This window comes from Myodes glareolus, chromosome 13 (assembly GCF_982192425.1).
Source record: "Myodes glareolus chromosome 13, mMyoGla1.1, whole genome shotgun sequence".
NCBI lineage: Eukaryota > Metazoa > Chordata > Mammalia > Rodentia > Cricetidae > Myodes > Myodes glareolus.
In genome coordinates, this window is record NC_142038.1 from 49,353,505 (window position 1) to 49,374,074 (window position 20,570).

Consider the following 20,570-nt stretch of genomic DNA (forward strand, 5'->3'; position numbering starts at 1 on the left):
CAATACCCGGCCCTAAATACTTTTGAAAATATTTATCTACTTTTACCTTATGTGCAAGAATGTTTTTGCGTGCATTAAGTACACTGTGTGTGTTCTTGTACCCTTAGAGGCCAGAAGACATTGGATTCTCTGAACTACAGTTATAGGTGGATTGAGCTGCCATGTAGGTGCTAGGAATTGAACCCAGGTTCTCTGTGAGAACAGCAAGTGCTCTCGGCCTCTGGGTCATCTCTAGAGCCCCCTCAGATACTTTTAAATGTAACAACTTTCATGTTAATGTCATAGTGACTAATTAAGAAACACCAAGAAATACACAACTACATTGTGTGCAGTCATTTTCTCTAGGGAGCCCCCCACTCACCATCTCCCCTGCCCCACACCTTCCCCATGCTGGAGACAGACACATCATCACAATTTTCTAGTCTCTATCTTTTGCCATCTCTGTTTTATAATTCAAGACATCTTCTGATCCATGAAATATAGAAAAATAATGTTAAAACAGGAAGTTCGGGTATTATACACTAAACAGTGTGACTTCAGTGTCAAAAAGACTCGGCTTCCAATTCTGAATATTACCTGCATAGTTACATAACCATGAAATTCTAGTTATTTTTACTTTTAGTATGTTTTATTCTCTCTCTCTCTCTCTCTCTCTCTCTCTCTCTCTCTCTCTCTCTCTTTGCTGTTGTTATTTTGTTTTTGTTTTTTGTTTTTTTCAAGATAGGGCTTCTCTGGATAACCACCCTGGCTGTCCTGGAACTCACTCTGTAGACTAGGCTGGCCTGGAAGTCACCTTCGGGGACTGGCTGTAGGGTGTTGAACATGCTAGACAAGCACTCTACCACGGAGTCACAAAGCTTTTATTTTTAACTTCCCTTTCTTTTATCTGTAAACCAGAAATAATAATAGTGCCTGCTGGAATACCACAGGGACCTGAACCAACTTCAAATCTTTTCAGCAAACTTATATAGCTACTTACATGGTATTTTAGCACTTACAGACAGCTCAAGGATTTTAGTAAATTGATACATCCTTTCAACCAACATCCTGTTTTAAAATACTACCCTCACCCCCTAGATTTCCCTTTGTGGTTGTATACAGTCAGTCTTTGCTCCTAATCTTAACCTCCAGGAACCACATATCCACTTTCTGTCTCTGTGGTTTTTGCCTTTGTTAAGGAAGAAAGAGATTAAACCCAGGGCATGTTAGGCTAGTGCTCTATTACTGAGCCACACCTTAGCTCCCTGATTTTGATTTTATAGAATTTTTTATTAAGAAGGAATAACAGACAACATTACAGTTCATTGACCTCCATGGAAAGAGCCCTGGGAAACCGGGCTTCACTGAGGACAGACAAATAAAAGTGGAACATCCTGGCCACTGGTGACGTCACAAAGAAACGAGGAGAGAAAGGGAACAGAGCCAGCAGCTTTGTGAAAGGCGGCTGTTTAGCTGAAGGAAAATGTGCCACACTAAAGATGAAAGCCTGATACAGAAAGAAAGGGAGCCATCAGAGACAAAAATAGCAAGAAAAATGAGGGTAAGGGAGATGAAGGGAAGGGAGATGAAGATGATTATAAATAAGTTGGTCCCAGCATAGTTTTTTTTGTTTCTTATATAGAAGCATTTAACAGCCCCTCCTCCCTTTTGCCAGATACAACACAATATTCTTATTTATTTATTAAATTGTTGCTGTTGTTGTTATTATTATTATTATTATTTTATTTTTTGAGAGAGTTCTCTGTGTAGCTTTGACTGTCCTAGAAATCCCTCTGTAGACCAAACTGGCCTGGAATGCAGAGATCCACTGCCTCACCAGTGCTGGGGTCAAAGGTGTAAGCCACCACCCTCAGGCTCCTCACTGCCTCTTGAGACAGGGCATGACTACACAGCCCTCACTGGCCGGGAACTATATAGACTAAGTTGGCCTCAGATCACAGAGATTGGAAAGGCCTGAGCCACTCACTGTACTAGGCCTATGAGGTCTCTTTCCCTAAACAAGTGTGTGTGTGTGTGTGTGTGTGTGTGTGTGTGTTTTGTTTCACAGCCCTGGCCTTGTAACTGCTAAGCAAGTCATCTATCACTGAGATGGAACACCAGTCCTAAAGACTCTGGATGTGAGAGAGATTAAAAAATAAAATGCCACACATTCAGCTTCCGAAGTATGTTTTGTTTTTTAGACCTTGATATTTATTTTTATTTTATGTGTATGGATGTCTTGCCTGTATGCATGTCTGTGCACATGTGTTCTAATATCCAAGAAAGTCAGAAGAAGGCATCCTCTGAAACTACCTTTACAGACAATTGTTAGCTACATGCGAGTGCTGGGAATTGAACCCCGGTCCTCTGGAAGAGTAGCCAGTGTTCTTATCTACTGAGCAACATATATTTTAAAACTATCAACCATTTTTATACCACCTCACTCAAAGTCACTTTAGATACTAAGATGGTTTCCTTTCTGATATCTTTTCTCTGCCTTCCATTTCCCATACAGAAACCTGAGGCTAATTCAAAATATGTGCAGTAGATATGCACCTTCCTTGCTAATCAATGCTTGACACTAAAACTGCCTATGTAAACTGTCTGGGCTAATAAAAAGAAACAAATACAAAAAGGAGTTTGCTGAATTATTAGAGCAGCAGATAATTAACCCAGGGGCAGTTAAATGTGGGTCCCTTACTAACATGGAGCCCGTGTGACAAAATAGGCCATACCCACGACAGCGGCACTGCCTGAAACAGAGGAGACTCTCAAAAAAGATTGCTTAACCTGGGCATAGTGTCACACACCTTTAATCCCAGCACTTGGGAGGGAGAGGCAGGGGGATCTTTGTGAATTCAAGGTCAGCCTAATGGAAATAGCCAGTTCTAAGCCAGTCAGGGTTGCATAGAGACCCTGTCTCAAAAAAATAAAAAGGATTACCTGATATTATTTTAAATGTTAAGTGATGGTTTAATTATCCAATATTATTCCAAGACTGCAGTTATATCAGAATATTTCATTCAGGAAGTTTTAAAATTAAATTATTGCACTCAAGAAAACAATATTTTTTCGTTCGGGCCTGGTGGCTCACCCCCGGTAGCCCCAGCACTAGGGAGGCTGCACAAGAGGACCGAAGGGAGCCTAAGGATGCCTGGAGACAGTGAGTTCCAGGTCAGCCTGAGCTACTGATGAGAGCCTGTCTCAAAAACAAAAAACAAAATAGTGTGTGTGTGTGTGTGTGTGTAAGATGTTTTGTGTGTGCACATTTCCATTAATAACATTCTAAATATCAGCTAGCAATCTTTCAATTCAACCTAATTTATACATTGAACAACACGCTATGGTCAGATGAGGAGATGATTGGAGGAGAATCACAATAAAAATAGATCACCTTATTCCAAACAAACATGTATCCCAGTTTGCAGAGGGGAAGATTCAAGGGTTAGGCAGGAAATTTGAATGGGTTAGCTTTAATATTTACCTCAAGTTTACCTGAATATTTTAGATGTTTTGTTTGGAAAAGATAATCTGCAAATTTTGTAATATCTTCATTCTGTCTACTCATAGAGCAACAAAAAAAATCTCATAAATATTATGGGGACAAGGGTGTGTGTCTCAGTGGTCAGGAGCACGCTCTGCTCTGACAGAGGACCAGAGCTCAGACCCCAGCGCCCACATGGTGACTCATACCACCTACAATGAGCTCCTCTGGCCCCCATGAGCACCTGTATTCATGTGCACATACCCATGCATGACACACACATGTAATTTAAAATAAACCTAAAAATATATTGGAACAACAAATAATGGTTTTAGAAGTCAATGTTTTGTCTTTGTTTGCTTGTTTTGAAACAGATCTCATGTGGCCCAGGTTGGTCTGGAACTCACTATATAACTGAAGTTCTGTTTTTTTTCCAGACTGTCTCCTAAGTACTAGGATTAAAGTCATGGTGGTGCATGTCTTTAATCTCACACTCTGGTGGCAGAGGTGGGCAGATCTTTGTGAGTCTGAGGCCAGCCTGGTTTATATAGTGAGTTCCAGGACAGCCAGGGATACATAGTGAGACCCTGACTCAAAATAAATACAAATAAAAATCTTTAAAAAATAAATTCTTAAAAATACATACATATATTTATATTGGGTTATTCATTTCAGAAATATTATTAATTTGGTTTTTCAAGACAGGTTTTCTCTGTGTGGCAGCCCTGGCTGTCCTGGAACTCACTCTGTAGATCAGGCTGGCCTTGAATTCACAGAGATCCTCCTGCCTCTGCCTCCCAAGTGCTACACCTGGCTCAGAATTATTTTCAGTGGCAACATATTGGAAACTACCCAAATGCTGAATAGACTAAAATATGTGCATACACAATGGAATTTGTGAAACTATTTTAAAATTGAAGATCCATGTGGAACAAACTGTGTCTTTATAAACAACAACAACAAGAAGAAGAATGAAAAGAAGTGGAAAAATTACTGGGCAAGGAAAAAGTCCTCCGAACTTCACAAATACACCACACACACACACACACACACACACACACACACACACACAGACACACACAGACACATGCACACACACGCACGCACACACATAATACACACTTTAAAATGGTTAAAAAGGAATAAAAAGCTCTAGATAATGATTGCCTTGAGTCTCCGAGCATGCAGAAATTAACATTCCACTAGAGCTGGACAGGAGTGAACAACAGAGATATAAACAAGACTCCTTGGAGATCTTGGGGACTTGGAATGAACTTGGGGGCTTCTATCCAGGTAGAACAGAGTTCCTGCTCAACACAAGATCAGTAAAAAAGGTGAGACTTAATGGTAGGGTTGAGTTAGTTCAAGGCAAAAGCTACCATAGGCCAATCCTAAGAAACCTTGTAAACACCAACACTATCAGAAAAGAAAAAATGCTTGTCAAAGCAAATCTTACTCCTTCTTAATGAAGAGAGTAAGTCCAAACAATATAAGTCCAGACCAGCATCTGCCACAGTCTCCCAAAGGAGAGTCTGGAGGTGAGAAGAGCATTGCCAACTCCACCCTGAGATCACCCCGATGTGTGACCAGCATGCAGCACCGGTCTCCGAAAGGAATGAATGCTCAGGGACGCGAAGTGTCTGGGAGCCAGGGAAGATTAGAGACTGGATCTATCATGAGGCCAAGCTGTATTCATTCTGTCTCCCCATCTCATCCCTGTCTCTTCATATTTATTCTTCCTTTATTTAATACCCAGTGCTGACTGACTAGGCCGGTCCTTTCTGCTCCTGCTTGGTTTTTTGTTTGTTTGTTTGTTTGTTTGTTTGTTTGAGACAGGGTTTCCCTGTGTAGCTCTGGCTGTCCGGGAAATCTCTCTGTAGACCAGGCTGGCCTCCAGCTCAGACCCGCCTGCCTCTGCCTTGAGCGCTGGGATTAAAGCCACCACCACCCTGCCCTGCTCTGTTTTTGCTCCCACTCCCTTTCTGTTTCTCTTTTAAGACAAAAATCTCACTATGCAGCCCTGACAGGCCGAGAACTCAGATCAGCATGCTTCTGGCTCCCAAATTCTGGGATTAAAGTTGTGCGCCACCACACTCAGCATCTATCTTATCTTAATCTTGTTTATGGGTCTCTTCTGTCCCATCCTCCTACGGCAGTGCTTCTCAACTTTCCTAGCACCGTGACCCTACAGTCCATCATGCTGCGGTGACCCCCAAGCATAAAATTAACTAAAGCGGGGTAATTTAAGTTATAAGAGCTAGTATGACAAGCTTTTGACTGAGCTTTCATAATCAATAAAAAGTTATTTTGAAGATGACTGTAGGGACAAAAAATGACTTGTTACACTTATGTATTTAATTTCCATCATTTGCTCTATCAATCCAATGCTAGTCACTAGTCCTGCCTTGCTTTCCCCCTTTCCACTGATAAATACAGTTCTATCACTGTCCTCCTGAAAATAACTGGTCCTTAAGAAATAGTTGGTGAATTTTTTACACTGATGCATGTTTGTGTGTGTGTGTACTTATGTGCATTTGTGAGTGTGTGTAAGTGTGCATACCACAATGTGCAAATCAGACTCAGAGAACAACTTGCAGGAATCAGTTCTCTCCTTCCACCATGTGGGTCCCAGGGATTGAACTCAGGTTATCAGGCTTGCTGGCAGGTACATTTACCCACTGAGCCATTTTGCTGGCTCAGAAGTGATTTTTTTTTTAAAAAAACCCACTATTGTATATTCATAGTGGGTGGGTCTTTTGAGAGCAACTGCCTTTGCAGAGGGTATTCTGTTCTCAGGAGAGTACTGGGGATCAAGTCTGGTGCCCCGAACACTGATAAAAATGTCATCTCAATCCACTACAACCTTGTCCCTCTTGAACATTAAAAGCACTTCCAGTAAAAGGGTAAGAATGGTAATGTTTAAGCCCCAAAACAAAAACACAAAAAAGAAGAAAGACCAAGGTAACATGACCTCTCCAACCCCAGTACCAACCCCATGGTAATGGCTTCCAATGATCGTGAATTAAATGAAATCTCAGACGAAGAATTCAAAGGAATGATTGCAAGCATGTACAAAGAGAACAAAAATAAACCCCTGCACGAATTCCAAGAGAACACCAACGAACAGCTGGATGAAATAAGGAAGTCATTACAGGACAAGAAACTAGAATTTAATAAAGAGAAATACTGAATAAAAACTAAACTGAAATAGTAGAGATGAAAAATTCAATAAGTCAAAAAGTTCCATGGAAAGCCTCACCAACCAAAAAGATGGAGGAGGGGAGAGCGTGGGGGCTTGAAGACAAGATGCAAGAACTAGAGTCAGACACTGACAAACATAAAGTGATAGTTTAAGTGAGGTACTAAGCTATGGGGATAGAATGAAAAGGCCAAATCTAGGGATTGTAGGCAAAGAAGAAGGAGAAGAATTTATTGTTAAAGACATGGGGGAAGAGGGATGTAGAGATAGCTCAGCGGTTAAGAGAATTGCCTGCTCTTCCGAAGGTCCTGAGTTCAATTCCCAGCAACCACATGGTAGCTCACAACTATCTGTAATGAGGTCTGGTCTGCAGACATACACCCACACAGAATATTGTACACATAATAAATAAATATTTAAAAAAAGACATGGGGGAAATATTTTAAATAAAATCAGAGTGGAAATATCTTCCAAATCTAGGGGGAAAGATGAGCATTCTGGTGCAAGAGGCTTTAAAACAGGAAACAGACACAATAGAAAAGAACATCCCTTTATTACAATATAGTTCAGATGTTAAATATACAGAACAAAGAAAGCATATGGGAAGCTGCAAGAGAGAAACACTAAGTCACACAAAAAGACAGACCCAACAGACTGACAGCAGATTTCTCAACAGAAAGTTAAAATGTCAGGTGTTGGGAGCCATGAAGTCAAGTCTTGGATCACCAATAGGTTTCCTTGGGACAAGGCACCCTTGGAATTGACTCTCACTTGGCAAGGACCAGTAGCCTATGGGACAGTGCAGAAATTTGCAGAATTTGTGCATCTTGCAAGCTCTTTTCTCTAACATTATATTTGTAATTCTTCGGGCGGTTTTAGTTCTACTTTGTCAGTCACACTTGCAACAGCTGCACTTTCCCCTAGAAATTCTGTTCTTTCTCAAATACTTTCCCCTAAGATTCAGCAGGGGGTTAATGCTCCTCAAATCTCTTATTTGGAATTACTAACTACAGCTCCTAATCCTGGGAACTGTTCTGACTCAACATAGGTAGTTAGGTTTATACAAGAGAACAACACTTGGGACCTTAGCCATGCCTCACAGTTCTAGAAAGGGGAGTAAGGAATGCAGGAATGCACACAATGCCAACTGTTGAGAATAAGTCCCCTGGACGCCAAGCATATAGAATCAATGGTAGTATCTGGGATGCTCCAAGAAGAAAGATGTAATGCAAAATATGGGATGGATAGATCCATCTTTATACACAGCAGCTTATAGTGGTGGAAGAAGTATGGAGTAGTGAGATGGGAAAAGAGGCCTTATAAGGTCTGCCTTTTACAGAAAGATTGAGACACGGGACCATCTTGTAGAAAAGGGAACTGCATAAAAGCATATTTTGAAGACATGAAAGAATTGTTTGGGTTTGAATACTGTTGTCCTTAAATCATTGTACCCATGTCTATTACATTTTAACTTTGCAACTGAAAGTGGCTGCCAGCTGACACAAGGGCTGCGAGAACAGGATGTGTCTGACTTGATATTTAGTTAAGCCTGCAAAAATGCTGAATTCTGTCTAGAATAAGGTTTTGTAGGGGGTGGGAAAGTATATTTGGGGGACCATAAAGAGGAACAAAGGAGGCTTTCATAATGATTACAGTGTATTCCTTAAAATATGATGTATTGCTTAAAAGTAAAAGAATAGGAGCCAATAATAAAGTTGTTCATGTAATCCCGGAAAGAAAAACTCTGCGAAAGTGTAATACAAAGATAGCTCGAGCTCTTTAGGGCCACTTGAGTGCTATCCACCTGCTGGTCAGAGGTTTTCCTTGTGCTGATGCCCCTTCCCCACCTCAGAACCTGAACCTGAGCAGAAGCTGAAACCAGCATCTAAGAAGTCTTGAAATGGGTTTTATGTCAACAACGGCCACACCACAGATTATTATGCCAAGCAAAACTATCTGCCATGATCGTAGGAGAAAGAAAATTTTTCCATGACATAAAATACAAAGCTAAAGAAATTCTTGACCACTAAGTCAGCTCTACAGAAGATACTTGGAAGAATTCTTTGAAGTAAGGGAAAAGCTAAACACATCCATGAGGCCACAGGAAAGAACAGATCACTCTAGAACAGTAAGCAATGGAAGAATGAAACAAACAAACAGGAAGTGGTACACACTTTTTTGGTAACTTTGACTATTAATGATCTCAATTGAACAATGAAAAGGCACAAGCTAACAGACTGGATGAAAAAAATGGAATTCATTTGTTTATCACCTCTGAGAAACACACCTCATCATCAGAGACAGATACTACCGTAGGGTGAAAGGATGGGAAAGGTGTTCCAAGAAAGTGGGATTAGGAAACAAGCAGGTGCTGCTGTTTTTATATCTGACAAAACAGATTTCAAACCAAAGCTGTTCAGGAGAAATAGAGTTCATTTCACACGGGTCAAGGAAACAACCAATCAAGAGGGCATTACCTTTTAGACAGACACGCTGAATACAAATAAACCCAATTTCATAAAACGAGTGCTACTAAATATAAAGTCACAGATTAACCCCAACACAACAGTGTGTGACTTTGGTACTCAATTCTCACCAGGAGACATGTCACCCTGACAAAAACAGAGGTGCATCTGAATTAGATGATGCCTTAGGGTTTTTATGGCTGTTAAGAGACACCATGACCATAGCATCTCTTATAAAGGAAAACATTTATTTGGGGCTGCCTTACAGTTCAGAGGTTTAGTCCATTATTATCATGCCAGTACATCGTATCCTGTAGGCAGACATGGTGCTGGCCAGAGTTGAGCTTATAAGACCCCAAAGCCCACCTCCACACTGACACACTTCCTTCTACAGGGCCACACCCACCCCAACAAGGCCACACCTCCTAATGGTGCCACTCCCTATGGCCAAGCATTCAAACACAGGCGTCTATGGGGGACATACCTATGCAAACCACCACAGATACCACCAGATCAAGGACCTAATAGTCATCCACAGAATGTTCTGCCCAAACACGGCATAATATACCTTCTTCTCAAGTGCACATTGAATTCTTCTCTAAAATGGATCATATACTAGGATATAAAGCAGATTTTAGCAAATAAAAAGAAGTTGAATACATTCTTGTATTCTATCTGACCACAGTGGATCAAACTAGAAATCAAGCGACTGGAGAGATGATGACTCAGCAATTAAAAACATTTGTTACTCTTGTAGAGGACTTGAGTTTGATTCTCAGCACCCACACTGGGGGGCTCATAATCACCTGCTATCAAGCTTTAGGGGATCCAACTTTCTCTCTGGCATCTGTAGGCATCTGCAAACATATATGCACACTCAGCACACACACAAACATATGAATAAAAGAGATAAAAAATTAAAACCTGCCCTCTAAAGTCAGCACTGAGAGGAACACTAGAACCTGCACAAACTCACAGAGATCAAACAACACGCAGCTGAATGACAGTGGGGCCATTGATAAAATGAAGCAAGAAACCTTTCCTAGAATTAGCCTGGGCTAGGTTAGACACGGTCTCAAACAAACAAACGGTCCTAGAAATTAATGAAAAGGAAACACAACACAACATATCAAAACCTATAGAATACAGTGAAAGGTGTAGTGATATTTTATTTGTATTTTAATAAATAAAGCTTGCCTGAAGATCAGAATGCAAAGCTAAGACACTAGAGGCCAGGGAGTGGTGGCACACACCTTTAATTCCAGGAGACAGAGGCAGAGGGATCTTTGTGAGTTCAAGGCTAACCTGGGATACACAAACACGTCAGATCCAGGTGGTGGTGGCTGACACCTTTAATCCCAGCACTAGGGAGGTGGAGACAGGAGTGATATGGCTGGGCAGAGATAGGACTACAAAGAGGAGAGACAGGAACTCAGTGGAATGTGGAGTCTGAGGATTCATGGAGACAGGATCTCGCCATTTCGGTCTGAAGACTTGGGAGAGGTAAAAGATCTCTCTAGTGACTTGGCTGCTTTGTTTTTTTGTTCTTCAGCTTGAACCCCAATATCTGTCTCTGGACTTTTTATTATTTGTGCTACAGAAAGGAGTCCTAGGAAGGAAGTGTCTGCATTAAATAAAGAATCAAATAGGGGCTGGAAAGATGGCTCAGCAGTTAAGAGCAGCTGCTGCTCTTTTGGGGGACTTGATTTGGTTCCAAGCCCCCATGTCAGGCAGCTCACAACCATCTTTAACTCTTGCTCCAGGGGATCTGAAGCATCAGCTCTCTGCACACGCAGATGCACACATACCTACATATAATTAAGAATACAATTAAAAATCAATCTTTAAAAAAAAACAGAGAACTTTCAAAGAAGTAATTTAATGAGACACTTTAGGACCTTGGAAAAACAAGAACAACCCAAACTCCAAACTACTGGACAGAAAGAAATAATTATAGTCAGAACAGAAGTGACAAAAATGAAATGAACAGAACACAAAGAATTAATGAAACAAAGAACTGGTTCTTTGAAAAGATAAACAAGATAAATTCTTCACCAAACTAACCAAAAGAAAGAGATTTCTCAAATTATTAAAATCGGAGATGAAAAGAGAGTCATTACAACAGACGGCAATGTGCTGTGGAGAATGCTCTTGTGAACTGTAAAGAGTTGTCACTCATTTTGGTTTAATACAATGCTGATTGGCCATTAGCAGGCAGGAAGTATAGGTGGGGCAACCAGACTAAGAGAATTCTGGGAAGAGGAAAGGCAGAGAGTCAGTCACCAGCCAGACACAGAGGAAGTAAGATGAGAATGCCTCACTGAGAAAAGGCACCAAGCCACATGACTAAACACAGACAAGAATTACGGGTTAATTTAAATTGTAAAATCTAGCTAATAATAAGCCTGAGCTAACAGGCCAAACAGTTTATAATTAATACAAGCCTCTGTATGTTTCTTTGGAACTGAACGGCTGCGAGATCAGGCAGGACAGAAACTTCTGTCTACAGCAATGAAATTTAGAAAGTCATTAAGATGATGGAACTTTTAGAAGGAAATATAGAAGAAAAATCTTTAGGACTTGAGACATTTGAGAAGTTCTCACCAAAGCATGATCTATGGAGAAATAGATTCATGAGAGAAACATGTCCTCAGTTGGACTTCATTCAGATTAAAAGTAATTCTGCAAAAGTCCTGGATAAAGAATGAAAGTTAAGCTATGGATCACATATACATGCACACACGCATGCAACACACACACACACACACACACACACACACACACACACACACACATTTATAGTCTTATAGGAATCCCCAGACTTTTCCAGAGAGCTGTACCATTTTGGAGTCCCATCAGCAATGTTTGACAGATCCTGTTTTTTCCACATTCTCATCAGCATTTGAAATTGTCCACCAGGTTTTAAATAGCCCTGTGAGTTCTCATTGTAGTTTTAATTTGCATATCTACAATAGGCTAGGGACAATGAGTACAAGGTTTGTCATTCATGTATTTCCTCTAGAGATGTTTGACTTTTAACCATTTTTTAATTTTATTTTTTTTATTGGAAAGACAAAATAAAGGGTTTTACTATGACTTTCCATGCACACAAAATGTACTTTCAACATATCCCTCTATTTCTAACTGAATTTTAGAAATTATTAAAAGTTTTGAAATTTTAGAGGTTTTTGGATATGTCAGAGATGCGTTCTTTGTCAGATAAATGTTTTGTAAATTTTTCAAATTAGATAAAATTTATTTTTATTTCATGTGTTTGAGTTTTTACCTGCATGTATGCTTTCCTGGTACCTTCAGAGGCCAGTGAAGGGCATCAGACTCCTGGGGACAGGAGTTACAGATGGATGTAAGCCAACATGTGGGTTCTGGGAACTGAATTCGGGTATCTATAAAAGCAATAAGTGCTCTTAACCATCATTAATCAGCTGCCATCAATATATTTTTAATTATATTGTTTCTATATTTTATGTGTATCTGCATATATGTATGTATGTTTTGTGTGTGTATGTGTGTGTGTGCATATGTAGGTACAGGGGTGAGACCTCAAATCCTGTCTCCACGGTGACACATTTCCTCCAACAAGGCCACACCTACTCCACAAGACCATAACTCTTAATAGTGCTACCCCTGTGGGGGCCGTTTTCTATCAAACCACCACAGAAACCTGCTGTCTTAGTCACAGTTCTATTCCTGTGAAGAGGTCCCATGACCAAAGTAGCTCTTATTAAAAAAAAGTGTTTAATTGGGGGTTTGCTTACAGATTAGAGAGTGGTTCATTTTCACCATGGCAGAAAGCAGACAGGCATGGCACTGGGGCAGTGGTTGAGAGCTTTACATCCCAATCCACAGGCAGGGAGAGAGAGACCTGGCTTGGTATGGGGTTTTGACACACCTACTCCTATAAGGCCACACCTCCTAATCCTTCCCAAACAGTTCCACTAACCAGGGACCAAATAGTCTGAGGGCCATTCTCAGTCAGACCACCACATCTACCATGAATGTCACTAGAACAATTCTGTACTTTATTAAGAGTCCAGGTTCCCAGGCATGCTGTTGATTTTTGTCAACTTGTCACAAACCTATAGACATCTGGGAAGACGGAACTTTAATTGAGGACATGCCCCAATCAGGTTAGTGTATAGAGACATTTGGGAGGGCCAGCTCACCATGGGTGGTACTAGCCCTGGGAAGGTCCTGGGTTTATAAAATATAAGCTGAGCAAGGCATAAAGAGCAAGCCAGTTAGCCACACCCTCTATGGCTTCTACTCCAGTCCTGCCTTGGCCTCCCTCAGTGATGAACTGTAACCTATAAGCAGAAATAAACTCTTTCCTCCCCAAGTTGGTTCTGGTCAGTGCTTTATCACACCAAAAAGTAAACTAAGACACAAGGTTTATAAAAAATTTAATTACATTTTTTCTTTAAAATGTATATATTTTTAAATTTGTTTATAATTTTATATATGCATATGATGCATTTTTATCATCTTCACCCTAACTCCTCTCATACTGGCCTCATGTCCCCTCATACTCTCCAAAAGTCATGTTCTATTTTTTATGTGAGTTTTTTTCTTTCAGAAAAATGAACTTCCTTAGTCCATACCTAACATAAACATCAACTCAAAACTCTTTAGATACCATATTATAAACAGTAAAACTACAAAGCTCCTAGAAGAGTATATAGGTGAAAATTGTATTTTCAGTATGCATAGACTTCTTAAATAGGACATGAGAAGTACAAGCCAAAGGGGCTGGGAGTGTAGCTCAGGGGTTGGATACTTCTCTATCATGAATGAGGCCCTGGGTTTCATTCCCAGCTCTTATTTTATTCATAAATGAATGGTTCAATAGGTTGGGGCTTTATCAAAACTCTCTGAGCAGCTTCTCTTCTGAGTACTACTAAGGGAATGAAAACACAAGTCTCATCTGGGAGAAGATGTGTATGAACAAAACATGCATGAGCAAGTGAAGCCACACGTGGGATACATTTTAAAAAACTTTCATAATTCGCCAGGTATTGGTGGCACACGCCTTTAACACCAGCTCTGGAGAGGCAGAGGCAGGTGGATCTCTGTGAGTTAGAGACCAGCCTGATCTACATACAGAGTGAGTTCCAGGACAGCCAGTACTGTTGTTACACATAGAAACAATGTTTCAAAAAACTTTCCAAACCCAAAAACAAATAAAAAAATACTTTCATAAATCAATTTTAAGAAGGCAATCAACTAAGTCAAAGGGCAATGAAAAATTTGAGCTAATAGCTTAAGAAAATAAAACAGGAAAATGTACTTATCTTTAATCAATAAGGAAACCCTGGGGGCTCAGAGGTTAAGAGAACTGACTGCTCTTCCAGAAGACCCAGGTTCAATTCCCAGCAACCACATGGCAGAAAACAAGTGTCTGTAACTCCACTTCCAGTGAATCCAACACCCTCACATAGATATACATGGAGACAAACCACCAATGCATGCCAAGTAAATAAATAAATAAATTTTAAAAATGAATAAGGAAACACTAATTGAAAACACAATGAGATAGCAATATATATTTTCTAGAATGGGTACGATATAATGGTTCGGCAGCAGGACACGCTGGTGAAGGCATGAGGCAGAATTCTTTGCACATTTTCAGGAGTGTAAGGGGACCCTACAGCTTTGAAAACAGGCTCCACAGCTTCTTATGGAGCTGAGCGCAGAGCTCTCACCTCGGGTCAGGAGCAGCCCTGCTTCTGTCGCTGCTGCCATTATTTCTTTTCAGATTTATTTACTTGAAATTTGCCGGTAAATGGACAGAACTAGAAAAAGCCGTCCTGAGTGAGGTAACCCAAACCCAGAAAGACAAATATAATATGTACTCACTCACAAGTAGATAATAGACACAAAGCAAAGGACAACCAGCCTACAGGCCACAACCTCAGAGAACCTGTGTAACAAAGAGGACCCTCAGAGAGACATGCATGGATCTGCCCAAGAAGGGGAAAAAAGACAAGATCTCCTGAGTAAATTGGGAGCATGGAGGGCAGGGGCGAGGGTATAAGGGGAGGGGGAAAAATACAGCACATTCCTATCCAAACAATTAAAATGGGATAAAAATAAATTAAAAAGCCAAACAACAATAAAAATATTTATGTATTTTATGTATATGAGTGATCTATTTGCATGGGTGCCTGCATGACAGAAGACAGAATCAGATAAAAGGGGGCATCAGATCCCATAATAGATGACTATGAGCCTTCATGTGGTTGCTGGGAATTGAACTCAAGACCTCTGGAAGGGCAGCCAGTGCTCCAAACTGCTGAGCCATCTCTCCAGCCTCAATTGCTATTATTTTTGAGAGAGGTTCCTGTAGCACAGGCTGGTCTCGAACTTCCTATATAACTGAGAATAAGCTTCAACCCCTGATTCTCCTGCTTTCACCTCCCAAATGCTGGGATCACACACACACACACACACACACACACACACATACCACACACACACACACACACACATACCACACACACACACACACACACACACTTGTATTATACCTGTGTAGTTGTATATGTATGTATGTATGTATGTATATGTATATGGGTGTCAATACCACAAAGCACTGAAGTGGGAACACCACAGATGTTATCAGCAGTGGAATGGACACACAGTTCCTATGTTTCCACGTGATGCGATACTGCACAGGAATGTAAAGGAGCAAACTGCTGATACGCACAACACCACAGATGGATTTCAGAATCACTGAGCGAAGGACGCTGTACACAAAAGAAGCACGTGCTGTGGAAACCCATTTAGAGGAAATTCCAAAAGAGGCAGAGCTGGTTTATAATGGCCCAGCAGTCATCGCCAGTCAGCGCTGCGGATGAGGGGATCGATTACAAAGGGCTGGAAGGGGACGGTGAAGGCTACAGACATGGACTATGTATTTATTGTGGCGATGGTCACACAGATGTATGAAATTACACAGCTCAGTGAACTGTGCAGTTTTAAGAGGTAACTTTTAATGTACATAAGTTATGCTTCAATAAAGCCAGTGAATCTTAAAGGCAAAGTACACAACAGCCCACACTGTCTGTCCTCATTTTACACAGCACCATAGGACTTAAATATATCTGTGTGAGCTGAAACTGCAGAAATCAATCTTAATAAACTATGGTAATGCATGAGTCTTCTGTAACCTTGTAGCACTTTTTGCTAAAACATTACAAACTCTTATTGTTGGCTATAAATTTATATGGAGAAACAAAACAGTAAAATGGATATTGAATATGAGGCAATATTTTAAAATTAAGACTATTGAAAATTAAAAGGCTACTTATAATAAGAAAGGAAAATCTTTTCTAAGGCACACTGCCATTTCCTTTCTGCATATGGATTAACTTCCAACATTTATCTGGTTAGTTTCAACGCTGTGAGCGTTCTCAGAGAGCCCCTTTAATGGGAAGCTTTCTGCTGGTGGGACTTCCCAGGGAGTAGCTTCGCCCTGCCTGTTCCAGCTGCTCCCCCCATTCATGTTTATACATTCAGCCTTACTAAGCTTTGGGTGTGGGGTGTGGGCGCACGTATCTGAGCATGAGCGTACACACACTCTTGGAAGCCAGGGACTGTCAGGTGCTGTGCTCTGTACCCCTGTCTTACTCCTTTGGGGTAGCCTTTCTCACTGAACCTAGGGTGATGCGGGTGGTTGGTCAGCTCCAGGTGATTCTCCTGTATGACCTTATCCCCAGCACGGGAATTACAACCACTCGAGTGACCGCGCCAGTTCCATAGGTGCTGGAATCTGAACTCTGGTCCTTATTCTTGCCTAGTAAGCTCTTAACCACAGAGTCATCTCTCCACCCTGAGACTTTAAAATATACCCATGACTGGTCATTTGCTTTTTCTGTGTGTCCTCTGCATAGCAAAGGGTAATGCCCAGTTGCCAACACTACAGATTTCCTCCCAGCATGGCCACATTCCCACAGGTCCTTGCTCTATGACCCCATTACGCCTAACTCCAACCTCACTGGCTGCATCATCACTTTTCTCTATCGACTGACTCCTTTTGTACAGTATTGTAAAAATGCCATGTGGGGGTGCTGAGGCTGGAGAGCTGTCTCAGTGCTCAAGAGCACTGGCTGATTTTCTAGAGGCCAAGATTTTGATTTCCAGCACCCACCTAGGAGTGCTCCAGTGCCAGGGGGATCCAACACCTCTTCTGGCTACTGTGGGCACTGCCTGCATGTGGTGCACAGACATCCATTCAGGTACACACCCATACAAATAAAAATAAACAAAATGGTCCCCCAAATTCAATTCCATGTGAGTTTGTCACCCGGAGACAAAGAGGCACCACAGTTAGATGCTCTGCTGCCTGTGCATGATTGAATTAGCAGGCACATGAATTAATTAACATGCACATGAATTAATTAGCATGCATCTCTTAACTCATCTGTTATCTACAAGGTGGCTGCGCAGTGGAAGGCTATCAGCAAACTTAGAGCTTTATGCAATTTCTCAGGGCTAATACATCTCTGAACTATGTTTAGGGGGCTGGAGTTATTTAAACTGTAGTAAATTTTTTTTATTACTTCAAAGTCAGGACTGTTGCCTTTGTACAGCCAGAGGAAGTAAAAAATGTAAACACATGTGTTTTTCTTTTAAAGAGAAACACAGGGAGGTAAATCGGAAATGAATGGAATCATCTACAACACGAGGTACGTATGAGGCAGAAGGAAAAAGAAAGGGATGAGAATTTCCTGCATACTCTTTTTTCTCGTTTTAGATTTATTTTTAAGTGTTTGCTTGAATGCATGGCTGTGCATCAAATGCATGCAGTTCCCACAGAGCCAGAGGAGTGTATCAGATGCCTCAGGGACCATTGTGAGCGCAATGTGGGTGCTGGGAATTGAATTCCTGTCCTTTGGAAGAGCAGCCAGTGCTCTGAACCACTCTCCTGATCTGTATTCTTATTTTCAGGCTTTGACTTTAACTACATCAGCATTTTACATATTCTAAAAGAACAAACTGGGGCTGGAGATGTGGTCCAGTTGGAAGAGTGCTTGTCTAGTGTGCAGGAAGCTTTAATTTCTATCCCCGCACCATATGATACCCAGTGTGGCAGCACACATCAGTGATCCCAGCCCTCAGGTGGAGGCAGAAGGATCAGAAATCCAAGGTCATACTTGCTTGTGAGTCATGTCTGAGGGCTGTCTAGGCCACAAGAGACCTAGTTTAACAAAAGCAAAAACCAAGGGGGTTGGAGAGATGGCTCAGGGGTTAAGAGGACTGATTGTTCTTCTGGAGGACCTAAGTTCAATCCCCAGCATCTACATGGCAGTTCACAACAGCCTGCAACTCCAGTCCAAGGGGATCCAACACATGCATGATGTACAGACACACATGTAAGCAGAACACACATTCACATAGAATAAAAATGAAATGTTAAAAAACATATTTAAAAAAATCTCAAAAGACAAAACCCAAAAAACTTAAACATCAGCTCCAACAACATGAACAACCAAAGCAAATCAATAAGGACGTGGAAAGCCTCTGAAACTGCACATAAACCAAAGCGATAATCTTAACTTTACTTCAAATGAATCATAAAACAATACTAGAAGCAATATTTTAACTCTTCACATATACCCTCAGTTTAAAGGCAACCAATTACAAGCAAACTTTAACCCTAGAAGATGTTTTCTCTCACTGGTATCGGTGTAGCAATTCAGAAACGACTTCCCGCATCTGTCGGGATTGTGTCCATCATGTTGGCGGTCATGCTCTCGTTGTTGGGAAAGAGAATCTGGAGCAAAGGGAGAAGGGCAAGAAGAACCTGAAAGGCAGGCATCAACAGGATGCTATGATCTCAGGAGTGTGTATGTGGACGGATATAAATGTGGTCCTGTGTGTGTTTGCTGGCCCCACCTGCTGAAAAGGCCTAGACACAGTGACAGGCCACCACGAGTGAGCAGACAGCACCCAGGTCTTAGGTCCTGAGTACTATTCCCTACTACAAAGACGCAGGAATCTCAGATACAGGTAAAATCATCTATCTCAGGACTGGAACAGGCAACATTCAAAGTGAGCCTGGAATATCTTCTGATATCTGAAAATAAGAAATGGCTCAAGAAAGATGATGCCAGCGTGACAAAGACACAGGGACCAGCTAGAAGAGGTTCTTACGGATAAAATCTAGAGCAATTTGAGATGAAAAATAAAAACAGCAGAAATGGAATGCATCTTACTGAACAAACACACAGCCACACACAAATAGACAAAAGAGAAATTCCTTCCTACAATATAGTGACAGCCAAAATACAGAAAATTACTGTACGTGGAGTGAAAATCATCTCTCCTGAGTGTGAGCTGAACCAAATGACTTCGTTTTAATGACCTGAATATATTTAAAGTAACACAGGTCACTTTCAAATTGGGGTTTATGTAGAGATTGTGGCATCCATCACAGTTTCCTCCTCTGGCTCCCTTCTTTACTTGTTCTGATGGAAGCTACGTCACAATGGAGCTGCTTCCCGGAGAGTCCACACAACAAGAAACTAAGGCAGAACTCCAGCTAATGGGCAGCAAGAAACTGGGGGCCTCATTCCAACAACCTGCAAGGAACTAAAGTTTGTTGGTAACTATGTGAGGAAGTTGACCGAAGTGGTGTCCTGATTGCAGTCTTTTTACAGTTTGATGCAGAGGCACCCACATAGCAGACCTAGGTCCCTGACCCATACAGCAGACCTAGGTCCCTGACCCACACAGCAGACCTAGGTCCCTGACCCACACAGCAGACCTAGGTCCCTGACCCACACAGCAGACATAGGTCCCTGATCCACACAGCAGACCTAGGTCCCTGACCCACACAGCAGACATAGGTCCCTGAATCACACAGCAGACATAGGTCCCTGACCCACACAGCAGACATAGGTCCCTGAATCACACAGCAGACATAGGTCCCTGACCCACAAAGCTAACAAAACAGTACATGTTTAAGAAGCTTAGTTTACATATTTTGTGACAAGACAATGGATAACTAATATAGAACTACCCCTAGTGCCTAGTTTAAATATAACCACAAGGAAACATTTGACAAACACAAGGGCATCCTGTGAAACACATGGCTTACAAACCTCAGAGTCCTGGTTTCATATACCAAAAGGAAATTTAGAAACCGTCTCAGACTGAAGTGGACCAAAGACACACAATGACTAAATAGAACATATACTCCTGAACTCTTTCTCTTTAAGAGAAAAAAGCACAAAAATCATGGTAAGGGTTTGGGGAGATGACTTGGTGAATAGTGCTTTCTTTTAAATACAGTTTTTATAGTTTTAACTTAAAATCTCCCCCCACCTCTGTTTGTGTGTGTTGGGTGTGTGTGTTCGAGGTCAGAAGAGAACTCTCCTTCCACAATGAGCCAGCATCTCTTGCTGTTCCACCACTGCATAGT

At 41.3% G+C, this 20,570-nt stretch overlaps 1 protein-coding gene and 1 long non-coding RNA gene across 18 annotated transcripts in view; one reads left to right on the forward strand and one right to left on the reverse strand.

The window, feature by feature from the left end:
* The window catches only part of LOC125390519 (protocadherin gamma-C4), a 182,652-nt gene that overhangs the window by 39,114 nt on the left and 122,968 nt on the right, over positions 1–20,570 (reverse strand). The gene's annotated exons all lie outside the window — the stretch shown is intronic.
* LOC146891770 (uncharacterized) overlaps positions 1–20,570 on the forward strand; it is a 50,494-nt gene that overhangs the window by 20,739 nt on the left and 9,185 nt on the right. The window contains exon 2 of the long non-coding RNA XR_015005405.2: positions 17,782–17,832. This is a non-coding gene — a long non-coding RNA (uncharacterized LOC146891770). The remainder of the gene's footprint in view (positions 1–17,781; positions 17,833–20,570) is intronic.